Below are 12,493 nucleotides of genomic sequence, written 5' to 3'. Positions count from 1 at the left end.
ACTAACAAAAAGAGGAAAACAATAAGAAAACATTACTAAAGAATGTATTCCAAAAGAATGTGGTAACTAGGTGGCACAGAGGACCTGGGTGCTGGGCCTGGAATCAGAAAGACTCATCTTCCTGAGTTCAAATCTGGCCTCAGATTCTTACTAGCTGTGTGACCCTGGGCAATTCACTTAACTCTCTTTGCCTCATTTTCCTCATCTGTAAAGTGAACTGGAGAAGGAAATGGCAAACCACTTTCTTTATCAAGAAAACCCCAAATGGAGACATGGAGAATTGGACACAACAACAAAAATTCCAAAAGAGCAATTCTCTAGGTATTTCTGCCACCATTTATATTTAGTCCTAAACAATCATAACTGATGGCCAAAGTCATGAATCAGGACTCCAAAGGCATTACAAAAACCAAACTAAAGAAGAAGAAGAAGAAGAAGAAGAAGAAGAAGAAGAAGAAGAAGAAGACCACCTTACATTCAGTGTACCTTCCCCACTAAAGGCAAGAAAGTGGCCTGACATTTTAGAAAGATTTTTCAACAAAAGTTGAAACAAAAAGGATTTTCTGTGAAACCTTTATTTATTGCCACATTTTCCTAAGAATTCCAACCATTTTTCCTTAGTGCTCTCAATTCTGCAGAAAAAAACCAGTCTTTCTAAAAATGAAGGTAGCATTACAATGATCTGGTATTTGAAGGATCAGCATTAGGACCTCACGGTCTTAATCTTTTCCCATTAGAGCAGAAACATAGAAATTCAGTTGAGCAGGGGTAGGACCTCATCTAAGGTATGACTACTTCTGTGCAGATTTGAGAGAGATTGAAGAAAAAGGTTATAGGAGTTGAAGAAGTTAACAGTAAGGAGCCCAGAGGAAAAGAGTTTTCCAATTGCTCTGGAGATTTGCAGTCATAAACTGAACTTTCTGGGGAGCACAGAGAGAGATCTATAGATTCACAGATGACAGCAACAAGAATCTGAACAGGATTGAATGAACTTTAAACAAAGAGAGGCAGATGCTGAGTGATAATGGCCAGGTCTGAAAGTGGCTATTATATCACACTCCTCTCCCTTGTTTTGTGTGTAGGGGGACAGGGAGTGAAGTGGGGAAGTGGTGAGATGAATAACCAGTCTTGAAGAAGATTCTAAGAAAAGTCATGTATTGAGGAGAAAGCTATGTTTCAGTGAACACCAGAAGATGGAAAGAATCTGAGGAATTGGTCCAGAATCATAGATACAGATCTGAAAGGAAACTTGGAAATCATCTAGTCACAGAATCTTATAAGTGTCAGAGCCAGGATTCAGAACTGCAGAAATCTTTACATTGCATCACAATAGAAGCAGGGTCTCTGAGAAGGCAGAGGAGTGCAGTGACTGAGAGTTTGAGGACTAAGCTCACTTTGGGAGCGGAGGAGAGGTCTGATGACAGCAACTCAATTGGCATTGTCAGCAGTCCGGTGAGGTGGCTTGCCTAAGCGGGGAACAGAGGAAAGGCAAAGAGATGTAACTCTTCAGTTATTTTTTTGCAGCTTTTAATGAGGAACTTTGTCCATTCATCCTTTGAAATGCCTCTGCAATCTGTCTCTCCATTTCTATTCTCACTGCCATCACTCTCATCAAGCCCTCATCACTTCACACCTGAATCATTTTGCAATGGCCTCCTATGTGTCTGTAGTCACTCTCCCTCATCCCAAGCATCCTACTCACTGGCTGGAAGACTAAGTTTTCTTAGACAGCACTTTCACCATAGCACTATTCTGCTTGAGAATCCAGAAGAGCGTCCCAATGTTGATGAGAAGTCAAGACAAACGTAGCTGCAAATTAACAGAAGAATTTAGAAGTGAAAGAGACCCTTAGGTCACCTAGTATCACCCCATGATGGAGTAGATAGAGTGCTGGACTTGGAATTAGCAAGACCTGGATTCAAATCCCACCATTTGGCATTAGGTATAAGACAATAAACCACTGAATTTCTCTGACCCACTTTCTTCCTCTGTAAAATTAAGATTACCCATATAGTACCTACCTGAGAGCGTTACTGTGTTGTTCAAATAAGAATGCCAGAAGGTATTTTGAAATTTTGAAAGCCTAGGGACATTGAGGCCCACCTAGAGAGTCAAGCAGCTTACCACCCAGGTAGCAAGTAGCAGTCTTGCCACCCAGGTAGCATGTTGTCAAGTGTTCTGACTTCCCTTCCCTATTTCAAGTCCATAACATTACTAATACCTTCTTATTTGTTAGGGCTACAACTAGCATTCACTACCTTCTAGTCCATTTTCTAACACCATGAGAGTAATGGATAGGCAACAGGTATGTATGTGGTCAGATTCTGCCAAGTGGCTCCATTATACCTCCCATTGTTCTGATCATGGTAAAACATTCTTCAACACCTTGTCCATTAATGCTAGTCATAACTCAACCTCTGGAACAAAGGATGAGGGATGTCCAGCTTGTCTCTCTCTTTAAGAGATACTCTTCCAAGGAAACCTGGTATTACATTAGCAGTTCATATTCTAAACTACAACCAAGAAGTCTAATTGAGAGTGTATCGCTTCTTGGAAAGCAGAACCATGTAATGATTTGTCAAACTTTACAAAACCTGCTTACAATCCCAATTAATTTATAATGGTCTATCAGTAGTCTCTAGCCATTAGAGGTTTGAAAGTCCACTGTTAGGGACAGCCAGGTAGCATACTAAATAGAGCACCTGCCCTGGAGTCAGGAGAACATGAGTTCAAATCCGGCCTCAAACCAAACACTTGACACTTAATAGCTATGTGACCCTGGGCAAGTCACTTAACCCCAATTGCCTTGCCAAAAAAATAGAAAGTCAAGCTTTATGAAATAATGATATTGACTGCAGAAAGTTTAAATATTTTATTTATTTTCAATTAGTTTTTTAAAGCTCTGAAAGCGAACAAATCCTTTTCTCATTTATTTTGTCTGTTCCTCCTTGCTGGCATTGCAGATGTCCTTCACTCCTGACCTTGCTTAAAATGAATGTTTAAAAAGCCCTGATAGAACATATACCAGTTCAGGAGCAGCAGTCTTCTTGTGGCTAGTCACACTTTTTCAGTGCCTCACTTAAAAACCCACTTAAGGCAAAAAGGAAGGAAATGATTAGGTAGTAAATGGTATCCATGCATACCAATGGAATTAGAGGTGAAGCTTTACAGTTGTGTAAGATTGGATAAAGACTCATTGCTTAAGCTGCACCTGCATAGCATTCTGGGCCAGTTTGTTGTTTTTGAGAAAACAGATTTCAGAGATCAGAGTTTTTTTCCTTTTTTGTTGCTCTGTTGGATTTGCATAGACTTGGTTTTTAATGCACTACACGATTTGATAAAGTGGAATACTCCAATGGCTGTGATTATATAGATCTGTGATTTATCCCACTTCTCTAATATAGATGAACCAGAAAGATGCAAGGAGGCTCAAAATTTCATTCATTCAAAGACTTTGGCAAACTCTAGGCCATAAACATTAAAGCAGAAAACTATATATATATATATATATATATATCTCCTTTTTCTTAGCAACAGAGAATACTCTGTCCTAACCCCTTCAATCTGTCCTAATTATATATCAGGTAACTTTTCCTATACATGCCATGAAAACAGACCTGAGGGATACATGCTTTTCCAGGTACCATAGTTAATTCCTTTAAAAAAAAAAGTAGCATCATTCAACCAGAAAATGAAGAGGTTGGATTAGATGAATGAGGTCCCTTCCAACTCTAGATCTATTATGTCAAAAGATGGGTTCAAATCTCACCTCTGACACTTTGTATCCATAACTTTGGACAAGTCACTTAAATCTCGTGTCAATTTCCTCATCTGTAAAATAAAATAAAATAAAATAAATGGTCTCTGAAGCCCTCTCATGATGCTATGAGCCTTCTTTTTCTTTCATCTGTGGGCAGCCTCCCTAGATAGATAACTGTATGTCTGCATGAATGGCATCTTGACTATGTTATGATGATCTACAATAGTAAATCCTGAGTGCACTTGGACTTATTCCTCCTTCCACCAGCTCTAATGAAGTAAACCATTGAACCATACCTACTTAATCTTTGGACTAGCTACACACATTTACTGTATGTAAATTTAAGAGGGCTGGATTAAGAACAGAATAAAGCAATTAGTACACATGACCACAGAGAGAAGGAGAAGGGCCACTAGAGAGTAACACTCATTTTACAGATTTTACTTAGGTTAAAAGAGACTGATTTACCCAAAGTCACACAGATAGTAATCAGAGGTGGGATTTGAACCTAGGTCCTGTGGTGGCACAGTGGGATAGAGTACCAGGAAGATTTATCTTCCTGAGTTCAAATCCAGCCTCAAACACTTACTAGTTCTGTGACCATAGGCAAGTCACTTAACTCTGCCTCAGTTTCCTCAACTGTAAAATGAGTTAGAGAAGGAAATGGCAGGGCCAGTGTTTGTTCTTTTGTACCATGCTTGGTCCTGGCAACACCATGGACAGATGTACCTCATATAAATCAGCCCATTATTCTACATATGCCTCTCCCATTAAAATGTAAGCTCTTTAAGGGCAAAGGCTGCCTGGGCCAAAGTATAAGACCAGGCAGGCAGCAAGTAGTCACTACATGCTTATGGATTAAAACCAATGTCTACAAAGTCATTGTCTTAGGAAGAATTTAGTCAACACAATCATCACTTTACTTATGTAAACAAGTATCCAAAATGTAGAATACTCTTGTTTCCTTAATATTTTTATTCTGGAATCCTGACTCCCACAAGGCTTAAAGTGACCATCCCTCCTGTCTCAAACTTGATTCACAATTCCCTATTGTGCTCTCCACCCTATCCCCCAAGAAAGAAAAAAAAATCTTAAAAAACACCAGACTCTTCCTACTTTCTTTATAGCCAGGTCCTCTCCATTGGCATCTGCTCCTTGTGGGTAGAGACAGAGTTGCTGTTTATGAAACAGCCCAGGGCCATGCACCAATTGACTCACCATAAGTGCTCTGTATATAGAGAGCCCTTTATTATCCCTATGAGAGACTGAAGAGGGCCTCTGGGATCCTTTGTGGAAACAAGCAGCAGTTTTAATGAGGAGTCCTGGGGCCAAGTGGGAAGACCAGAGATTTGAGTGGGAACAAGGTATGAGCAACATAGAAGGGCCACATTTATAGCCCCCAAGTGATTTGTCCAGGGTTACATGGCCAGTACATGTCAAAGAATTTGAATTCAGGTTTTCCTGACTTAGAAGTGGCAGGGACCTCTACTCCTAGACATCTTCTTTCTCATTTAAGTATATATTGGATAACTCTTCCTATTTGTTCAATGAAAACAGAACTGTGGGACACACACAGAGGGTGAGAAGTACTGAAATGAGTTCTAGATTCAGACACAGTAAGTCTGTTTCAATACAGAAATCAGAGATCAGTCTAACTGGTATAGGACCTTCATCATGGAAAAATGAGATTATTATAGAAACTCTTTTCAACTGAGGCTACTTAAGGTCCCCACCCTCTGCCAACTCCTTCCCCCCCCCAAATGATACACACTATTCTTCCCACTGTGTCCTCAAGTAGCAAAAGGAGGGAAACTCCTCTGTTCAACAAACATCTAAAAGGGATCAAGCTAGAGTAGTTCCTAGTTGGCAAAGTCTAACTAGCCTGGCTAATAATGGGGGTTGGTGCTGTGGCCTCCAACATAGTTCAAAAGCAGCCACGATCTTCTACTATCATGTTCATCGACGAATGGATGCTTCCTCTCTGGGTACCACCCAGGATCATTGTGAAGAGAGAACTAAATTTGGTAGCAGCCCAGGTCTCAGATTTCTTAGGACAAGAAGGCTGCTGTTCCTCACTACGGAAGGGCAATAGGAGAAAGGAAAGTTAGGAAGCCAGAAGCGATGATGGCCCAGTAAAGATAACATATGGAGATCCTAGACATCTATTTTTAAGAAGTCTCTTAGAATAGCCAATACAAAAGTGAAGAGGGAGGAGACTCAGTCCTAGAAGAGGGCAGTCTCACGACATCTGTAGGGACCTTCAGTCTAGCCTTGCTTCAGAGTCATTCGGAAACCTCACTCTCATAGGCATTCTTTGGGAAGAAAAGTCATCAGGGCACAAGGAAGAATGCACCGTTCCTCAGGGACAAAGGGCAGAGCTTTCAGACCTAGAGAAAGTTAGGGCTGGGACTTTGAGACTAGCCCAGTCTGAACAATCTTTTTTTAATTGAGCAGTAGATTAGTTAGGAGCCTTGTATGAAACAAATCTGTATTATGTAATATAAATTGTGTGTGTGTGTGTGTGTGTGTGTGTGTGTGTGTGTGTGTGTGTGTGTGTGTGTGAACTAGACCTATTATTCATTTGCATAAAGCACTAAAACTCCTGCCCTGGGCCTTGTGGTTCCAATTGGTGAGAGAATTCACCCTGGCTAGCCAGGCTCCAGACTACCAAGCTGCACTCCCAGTCACTTTCCATGCCATACTGCTTTATCCATTTGTTGGTGGATACAACATAGCTGTCACTGGCTAAGCCTGGGCATGTTCCCTGGCACTGGTAGATATTGAAGATTTAGGGTGTTTTAATCACACTTGTCCCAGAAGGTCTAGTGGAGATTCACCATCAGGTCCACCCATTCACAGGCTTCATCTCTGAGACCAGAATGGAGTCAGCTTCTGGGGTTACATTAGCCAATGGGTGGGCAGCCTTCATCACTTTTTCTCCCTTTGCAAGAGGAGAGCTTTAGGGAAGGTCGCATAAGGGCAAAGCAGCTGACCCTCCCTACCTCCCTTCCTACCTCTTGCTGAGAACTGTAATCCAACCAGTACTACCAATTCCTGGAAAGGACATGTCAGCTGATTGCCCCATGACCCTATTCACTATCTCTATGATTTCCCGGAAAAAAAGACTGTTCTCCAGCTACCACTCCTCAATTAGATGGAGTCTAAATGTTGATTTATAGAGGGCAGGGATCATCTCTTTTTTTTATCTTTGTATCTGTATTCCCAAAGCTTGGAATAGGGCCTGGCACATAATAAGGGCTTAATGAATGTCTTGTTATTCATCCATTCCTTGACTTCACATATATAATCTACAGCAAATCATTTGCCTTCTCCAAGAGAGGGGAGAAGCAGAAGACAGGAAGAGAATTTGGAATTCAAAATTTTTTAAATGAATGTTTAAAAAAAGTACATGTAATTGGGAAACACTTAATGAAATAAATACAAATAACTTTTAAAAAATAACTAGCATACATTTCCAATAAGGAAACTCCCTCTCCTGAAACACTGGGCAACTTAAATTGCAGAAAGTTGCCTGAGGGCCCTGAGAGTCTATGTGAATTTTTCCAGGGTCATGGAGCCAATATTTGTCAGAGTCAGAATTTGAACCCAGGTCTTCTTAACTTGGAAGGCCCTATCTACTCCCCCACATTGCTTATTATGTATATGATGTGGAGCTTAATTAAGATTGTGAATCAGTGGTGCTTAACCAAAGTTCCATTTCCCTGAACAGCTACTGAGGCTTGAAGAAGGTACTTCCTCAGTCTCAAACCTGGTCAGTGACTGAGCTGGTACTAAAAATCAAAGTGTGAAGATGCCTGGTCCATAAATCCATTCCATTGTACTATTCTCTTTTGTTTGGGCTTCTGCCTAAAGGATCTTCTATATAGAGAGTAACCCCAAAAAAGACTTAGGCAAAGTCTAGATTTACTTAGAGGGAGAGGACATTTTCTCCCCTACCTGTTATTCTCACCAGGGATACTTTCATCCCTTACTCAATGCCAGGAAGCCTAGGGCTACAGCCCTACATAGCCCTTATCCATTTGTTGCTGGATACAACACAGTTGTCACTGGCTAAATTTAGGCATGTTTCCTGGCACTGGAAGATATTAAAGATTTGGGGTATTATAATACACTTGCCCCAGAAGATCTGGTTCACCATCAGGTCGACCTGTTTACAGAGATTCTTCTCTGAGACCAGAGGCAAATCAGCATCTGCTGTTACACGGGCCAATGGCTGGGCAGCCTTCTTCACTTCTTCTCCCTTTGCAAGAGGAGAGCTTTCTTCTTGAGCCAAGTGGATTAGAGAAGGTTGCACAGAGGGCAAAGTTGTGACTAATAGTACTGTGTCTCCTTGGTCTCAGGTGGTCCAACACTTTATGAAACTATCAGCAATAACTTGAGTTGGTGGCAGCTATCTCTTCCCCCCAGGACTTGGGCTCTTCCAGAAGCTTAAGCACCAACTGCATCCAGTAATACAGGAAGGACACAGATGATACCTAATAGCACCTCAGAGATCATGATTCCAGAAGAGAGGAAGGCATAGAAAGAACCCAGGGAAAATAACTCCTGATGCCTTCAGGGGTCCTTAAACTCCGTGGCATGGTGAGCAGTAATTAGGCTGATCTGCACATAGATGCAGCAAGGGAGCCCAGAGAGAAGGGAACTGCTTCAAAGTAAAGATTCCAATAGTGATATAAAACCTGAGACTCTGAAAAGAAAGAAGTGGATTTATGTGAAGCTGTTACCACAGAAAGACAGTAATATCCCTCTTCAGCTATACTCAATCACCTCTCAGCAAAAGTTTTTCCTAATCCTCTCTGCCATCTAGGTGGAGCAGTGGATACAGCGCCAGGGCTGGAGTCAGGAAGACTCATCTTCCTAAATTCAAATCTGGCCTCTCAGATATTTACTATCTGTGTGACACTGGGCAAGTCACTGAACCCTGTTTGCCTCAGTTACTTCATCCATAAAATGAGCTGGAGAAGGAAATGGCAAACCACTCCAGTATTTTTGCCAAAAAACCCTGAATGGTGCAGTGGATAGAGCACCAGCCCTGGAGTCAGGAGGACCTGAGTTCAAATCCAGCCTCAGACACATGATACTCACTAGCTGTGTGACTCTGGGCAAGTCACTTAACCCCATTGCCTAGCCCCCCCAAAAAAATTGTGACAAAGAAAACCCTAAATGGGGCCACAAAAAGTCAGACACAACTGAACAACAGCAGTCATTTCAATTCTAGTGCCTCCTCCCAGTATACCTTGTGGTTATTTCAATTATTCTGAAGTACAATGGGATGTAAGCTTTTGTCTTCTGGTGCACAGCTTCTGGAATATAATCAACACTCACTTAACACATACTCATTGATAGATATAGCCTTCACTTGCTTCTCACCATACCCACTACATTTCTAGCAAATCAGGCTTGGTATCAGCCAGAGAAAGATTCAGATCTTGCCTCAGAAACTTTCTAGCTGTGTGATTCTGGGCAAAACCCTTAAAAGCTCTGAGCCTCAGTTTCCTCATCTGTAAATCGAGGAAGTTGGGCTCACTAGACTCTAAGATTCCTTCCGACTCTAGATCTATAGCTACTTCTTGTTCTTTCCTCACAGACTTCCCTTACCTCCACCCCTGGGCCTCCACCCAATAGAATTAGTTTGAGCTTGCTCCCTCTTTTTTCCCCAGAGAGACAGTTCCAAAGAATGGCCTTTCCAGGGCTTCAAGAGCCATTCTTGGTTTTGGGTTTGCTTCTTGCCTTCTCTTTCAATCAGTGCAAGGTTGCCACAGTCTCATCACTACAGGGTTGCCACCAAGTGATTAACAGTCAAATGTTAGAGGTTATATGTGTTTGTCTTAGCCTTTTACTAGACCAGGGTGTCTTAATCTAGGGTCTGTCATCTTTTTAAAAAAAAATTTTGATAAATGTATTTCAACAAAATTGGTTTACTTTGTAATTCTTTGTATTTGGAGCACATAAAACCATTACCACATTCTGAAAAGAGGCCCAAGGCTTCAGATTGCCAAAGAGGCCCGGGACACTCAAAAAAGTTGAGAACTCCTAGACTAGACCATAATAAGCTCAATGAAAATGGGTACATCAAAGCTGTAGATGGCCACCTCCCAGCACATATCAGCTCATTACTTAACAGATTTTTATTGGTTGGTTACTGTCCTTCGTTTTGCAAGAGGACCTAAATGATATCACTTATACCAGAGTCAAGTTTCGGTGTGTATGACTGTGGCTGATCTGACCAATATAAATTCAGAATGTTCTACCACAGGTCAGGCACAAATAATCCGTTTTAACATTTGGGGTGGACTCTCTAAATCTCCAATCATCTCGAATTTCTTTTGAGCTATTTCAATTCTGCTTTGCTGCTAGAGGACAGCACCTTCTCTGATGTGGGCACACCATACTGAGCAGTGTCGTACTGTGCCAGTGTCTCCCATGTCACACAATCAATTCCAAAGTTCTTGAGAGAGACCTTGACAGTGTCCTTGTATCACTTCTTCTGACCACCATGTGAATGCTTGCCTTCTGTGAGTTCTCTTGCCTTTTGGCAAGCTTACATTCCGCATTTGAACGACATGGCCAGCCCATTGGAGTTGCTCCTCTGAAGCAGAGTTCGAACGCTTGGCAGTTTAGTTCAAGAAAGGACCTCAGTGGCTGATATCTTATCCTGCCAGGTGATCGTCAGAATCATCCTAAGACAATTCAAATGGAAGCGATTCCATTTCCTAGCATGGCGCTGGTATACTGTCCAGGTTTCACAGGTATACAACAATGAGGTCAGCACAACGGCTCTGTAGGCCTTTAGTTTGGTAGTCTGACTACAGATTTTTATATTGAGCCCGTGACATAGTAAATGATGAACAAACCTTTCAAGTACACATGATGAACTAGAACGGAGCTTCGAGAGGGGAAAGGGAAACATGAAGGGATAAATAAGCCATTGCCTCTGCCCTCCTGTGTCCTAGGTCATTTTTCTGGAGCTTTCAGCAGCCCCCACAAGAAGGAAAGCAACCGGAGGGCTGGGACTGTTGTGTTTTCGTGTATTCAACACCCAGTACAGCATCAGCACAAAGCAGTCACCTATGGACTTTAATTTCTTAAAATAAATACTTGGGTAACTGAGTTGACACAGCATAATTGGAAGAACAAAAAAGAGGCAGCAGATCCTCCCACTCTATATTAGCGATTTTCTCCTTCCCCTGAATCCTTGCACGAACTGATAGAAACAGATTAGTGCTCCTGGCCACCTACGCCTACTTCTAAAACACCCTTTGAGCCTCTCCCAAGCCAAAGATGAATAAACAGCTTCTCACCTCTCACTCTTCCTATTCACCACCAACACATGTGTCACCTGCTTTTCACTGTGAGAGTAAAACCCTGGCTGTAGTTGGTCTGAAAAGCAGCTCTAGGGGGAGGTAAGGTAGGACCAGGGGGCTGGCGGAAGTCAGAGCTAACTGTCAAGCTCAACAGCTTACACCAGACTCCTAGGGCCAAAAGTCCAGCACAGGGCAAAAACTTCTCTTCCTCCACCTCTCCGTGATTCTCCCTCAGATGAAAATCCCCCCCGCAACTATTACTGTTTCTATATACTTACGAGCCAAGGCACAGGATCTCCACTTCATTTGGCACCTGCATGTTGAGAATGCTTTTAAGTCCCGTTGAATTCAAATGAATTTGTCTCACTGCTTCCAGACCCAGAGCTCTGCAATGTGATGATTGGGGCTCAGGGAAAGGTGGAAGAAGTAATTGATCCCAGGCTGCAGCTCCTTGCTACTAAATCCTAGCTATCAAATTTCATTATTCTAAGACCTCTTTTTGCCTTTTTCAGGCACACCTCCCTTGACCCATCACTGATACAACAAATCAGTAGATTGAGCTGACTTTCATTTCTCTTTTTTTTAAATTTTTAACCTCATGGTTCATATAACTGCTGCCTTTATTAGGGGCTGTCAACCCATCAGCACTTTGCACAGTTCCTGGCACATAGTAGTTGCTTAATAAATATTTATTTATTTATTTCTAGAGATTGGCAAAGTGATAAATGATACCTATGTTTTCTCTCTTCTCCTTGCCTTTCACCTCCTTCCCTCACCCCTACCCCGAGGATCACTTTGCATATTAAAAAGAAAAAAAAGACCATCAAACTACTTTTCCCATTCCAAGAGACTTGCTTGGCCAAAAAAAAAAAAGTATATGCCATATGGAGCAAAGAGAATTGAATTTGGTCTCTAGAGCAAAGTGTCCCAACCTTTTTTTGAGAATGAACTCCTCTTTTTAACACTAAAAAAAAATAACACATCACATAATAGCTGCATTTTTAATATTTGCTGGTTGAGAAAAATATAGTGACAAAAATATCAATAATGCTTTTTAATGAATTTATATTTTATTAATCAGTATCCACATATATTTGAAAAATAATAATACATATTTGTGATTCACATTACTCATGCAGTCTAGAAAATATATGGCTGAGTATTTATCATACTAAATCATGCTGCACACTTCGTATTAGGTTAAAAAAAAATAAAAATGCCTGTTACAGGTATTAAGTCTCTGTCCCCTTGCAAGAATTCTTCCCCCTTTCTCCCTGAATTCCTTTTTTCACAATTCCTGCCCCCTCAGGATGGTTCTTCAAACTGGGAACCATTGCTCTATTAAAAGGCTTCGGTTTTATATCTTAGTTCTGAATTTAAATCTTGATTCTGTTTTATACTAGCTGTG

The 12,493-nt window shown here is 41.4% G+C and overlaps 1 long non-coding RNA gene across 1 annotated transcript in view; it reads right to left on the bottom strand.

The window, feature by feature from the left end:
* LOC144456919 (uncharacterized) overlaps positions 1-11,688 on the bottom strand; it is a 58,321-nt gene extending 46,633 nt beyond the window's left edge. The window contains exons 1-2 of the long non-coding RNA XR_013486142.1: positions 11,364-11,688; positions 3,770-3,831 (exon numbers count right to left, since the gene is read on the bottom strand). This is a non-coding gene — a long non-coding RNA (uncharacterized LOC144456919). The remainder of the gene's footprint in view (positions 1-3,769; positions 3,832-11,363) is intronic.
* Positions 11,689-12,493: the final 805 nt, after the last annotated feature.

Source organism: Phascolarctos cinereus, unplaced genomic scaffold, assembly GCF_003287225.1.
Source record: "Phascolarctos cinereus isolate Bilbo 61053 unplaced genomic scaffold, phaCin_HiC Scaffold_4;HRSCAF=312, whole genome shotgun sequence".
NCBI classification, from domain to species: Eukaryota; Metazoa; Chordata; class Mammalia; order Diprotodontia; family Phascolarctidae; genus Phascolarctos; species Phascolarctos cinereus.
This window is presented reverse-complemented; position numbering and strand designations above follow the sequence as displayed.